The sequence below is a fragment of the Tupaia chinensis genome, unplaced genomic scaffold (assembly GCF_000334495.1).
Source record: "Tupaia chinensis unplaced genomic scaffold, TupChi_1.0 Scaffold000039_1, whole genome shotgun sequence".
In the NCBI taxonomy this organism is placed as follows: Eukaryota; Metazoa; Chordata; class Mammalia; order Scandentia; family Tupaiidae; genus Tupaia; species Tupaia belangeri.
In genome coordinates this window covers 989,341-992,757 of record NW_006159494.1, presented here as the reverse complement: position 1 = coordinate 992,757, position 3,417 = coordinate 989,341, and the positions used below count along the sequence as shown (strand labels likewise).

The following is a 3,417-nucleotide window of genomic DNA, read 5'->3' as shown; positions in this document are numbered from 1 at the left end:
AAGAGTAGATGTCATGATTACTGGGACTGGGGGTCAGCATGGCATCCTGCAACATTGTCATAAAGGCCAGAGAGGCCTGAAGATACTAATGTACAAACACGCCAATCCTTCAGACATTGGCGTCTTGACTGTCCGTGTGTGTGTGTATGTGTACGTGTTTTTCCAAAAGACAATGAGAACTACTTAAGGGTCTAAAATTACTAAGTTAGGTGCTCGCTTCAGCAGAACATATACTAAAATTAGAATGATGCAGAGAAGATTAGCATGCCCCTGCACAAGAATGGCATGCAAATTTGTGAAGCATTCCATATTTTTTAAACTCAACGCCAGGGGCTTGTGTGTGTGTGCCCAAGATCCCGAGAGGAGAATGGAGGAGAAGGGACTGTGGTGTGGCCATCCCCTTTGGGGGGTGATTTCTTGCTTTCTGTCTCTCTGTCTCTCTCTGTCTTTTTGGTGAGCGCATGTGCCCTGTAGCAAAAAAAAACAAAAAAACAAAAAAACAAAACAAAAAAAACCCAAAACCAAACAAACAAAAAAAACACCAAAAAAAAAAAACCAACCTCACGAAAAAAAAATTTACTATGTTAGACTCAATTTAAACCTGCGTTTAGGGGCCATCAGATGGCGTGGTGGTTAAGATGCTGCTGGACTCCCACATATCTGATAGTGTTTAGAGTCCTAGACCTGGTGGCTTGCTATCTCACTTTTCCTCTCTCTCTCTCTTTGGTCAAATTAAAATGAATGAATGAATGAATGAATGAATGAATAAATAAATCTTAGCAAAAAAACCAAACAAACCTGAGTTTAAACCGTGTTGGATCTTTTCTTCTCTTTTCCTTCCTCACTTCCTCTGATTAACCAGTGTAGAAGATTTGGAAGAAGAACAGATCTATTTTTTGCACTTCCTATTTCCTCTTGGGATGACACTTCTACCCTTTCCAGTCATACACCAGTCTCTCCTGAAGTGCCCAAATGTAACTTCTATCTCTTCTGTAGCCACAAAGATATCTGAAACACAGCAGTAAAATGTTACCTACAATCATTTACTTCTTTCAGAGATATTTACATATAACATTAGTCCAGGAAGAGATTAATTCTAAAAATCAAAGAATGAGAGGCAACAGCAAACTTCGGGCTCTTCCAGTCAATGGCCCAAAGTATGTAGGCAGTCATTTTTCTTTCATATGTACATGCTGCGATGGGGAAAGCAAAACCTACCAAATGACTTATCTACTCCAGACCACAGGAATCCCCACTATGTGAAAATTTTTCTTTTTCCAGAAAAGGGAAGGAATTTGGGCAATTGTATTCAGAAGTGTATCAGTGTTAGCCAAATGTCAGGCAACAAGGGTCAAGTGTGAAGTAGGGTAAGAAGGATCTGATGAGAAGGACAGAACTTGCCTGGTCTTCACCACGGTGTTTTGAGCACATTTCAGAAGAGGTATCGATAAGATTGTCATTGTTGCCTCCACGGTGAGAAGTGAAAATCAATGTCATGAATCTGAGGGTAGGTGAAGAGTGGTGAGGGGGTTGGAATATTCTGGGGACACATTTTTAGATAGTTTTAGCTTCTTCCCAAATAAAGTCTGGGAAAACTTGTGATGGTGAGAATCATGGTTCATTTTCACAGAATGTAAGTCTGTGTCTATTATTTGACCTTCATCTACTATGAACAATAAACTTAGTTTAAATTAATACAATGTAGTACGAGTATAATAAGCAGATCAAAAGAGTAAAGTGGGGCAATAAGGTAAATTAATATTTGTTGTACTGAAGGTATAAACAATAGCTCTTTCTATAATAGACTTTTCTAGTTATAATGACAAAGAATCAAATATTATGGAAAACAGGCAAAGTTAGTCATGTATCAAAGCAGTCTTAGGTAGAGTATTAACAGTTTTTAAGTAATTAGTACATTGCAAAAGAAAGTGCCCTTTCATAGAAATGATATAATTAACACAGTTTTAAGACATTGTAACCCAGAAAAGTTATTATGTATGTGAGGTCTAGGTTAAATCCTTGATTTAAATTCTGGCTCAGACTCTTTTACTGGCTGAATGACCGTAGTCAAGCCACTTAAGTCTCTGTGAGATAGTCTCATCTGCAGAGGCAATGGTAGAATTTTTATTAATCACCATGGCTTAGAGTCTCAATTCTAATTTATGTCATTGACTAGGGAATTGTGAGAAACCTACTCTACTCTGCTAGATTTCAATCAGAGGACCAGGTTCAGTATGGTTTGCTCCTTTATCTCTCTCTCTCTCTCTCTCTCTCTCTCACACACACACACACACACACACACACACACACACATAAACACTCACGCACAGAGCTGAAGAAATTCCAGAGAAGTAAATTAAAAAAATGACCAAAGAAGATGAATGTTGTGGAGAAAAATAGTGCAAAAAGAGAAACGAAAGGTATAGATGGGAAGGATTTATAATTTAAAACATATTTATTTAAATTTATTAATTATTATGATCACTTTTTAAAATTTGCTATAGGGCAAATGTAGAGAGATGAGAGAGAAAAAGAAAAAGAGTGCAAGCTGCTAGGTCTGAGACTTGAACTGTGGTCAGCCCTGTGGGAGTCTAGTGCCTTAACTGTCACACCACCTGCTGGCCCCAAGAATTTATAATTTAAATAGTGGCATTTAAGAAAAATTTCTGAAGGAGATGAAGTGTTCAGCATAAATAGTAGGAGAAAGCTTGATGTAGGAAGAGGAACTAAAAGTACAAAGTCTTAGGTGGGAGTATGCCTGGAAGTGTTCTAGGAAGACCCATGTACTACAATGGCATGAACAAGGTAGATGTTGGATACAGTAGGATATTAGGCCAGAGCAGTAGATGTGGCCAGATCATCTGAAGCCTTACAGGCCATTCCAAGACATTGGTTTTTCTACCACTGAAATGGGATGTTACTAGAAAGTTCTGATAAGATTGCTCATGGGAACCAGCAGATGGCATAATGGTTACATTGTTGGACTCCCATGTAGTTGGCTGTGGTTCAAGTCCTGGACCGGTGACTTAAAACTCACACTGGGCTCATGTGTGTGTGTTCCCAAAATCCCAAGAGGAGAATGGAGAAGGGATTGTGGCCTGGCCTTCCCCCAAGGGAGTGATTTCTTGCTTTCTGTCTCTCTGACAAGTGCACATGCTCTATAACAAAAATTTCTCTCTCTATAAAAGAAAGATTGCTTATGTTTTAAAAGGGTCTCTGTAAGTCTCACACTGAGAAAAGACTGTGAAGGGACCAACATAAGGGCAAGGAAACCTGGTAGAGGTGATTGCAATAAATTATTCAAGAGATGATAGTAATCTGTAGAGAAATGGCACACCTAGTTTGTACATAGGACATAAGTACTCCAAGCTGACAGATTAGACGTGTGGTATAATTGAAAAAGAGAGTTCAGCTCAG

At 38.7% G+C, this 3,417-nt stretch overlaps 1 non-coding gene across 1 annotated transcript; it reads left to right on the top strand.

Annotated features, from left to right (window-relative positions):
* Positions 1-209: 209 nt before the first annotated feature.
* LOC114008219 (U6 spliceosomal RNA) lies at positions 210-315 on the top strand. The gene has a single exon (XR_003549774.1). It is a non-coding gene; the product is annotated as a U6 spliceosomal RNA (small nuclear RNA).
* Positions 316-3,417: the final 3,102 nt, after the last annotated feature.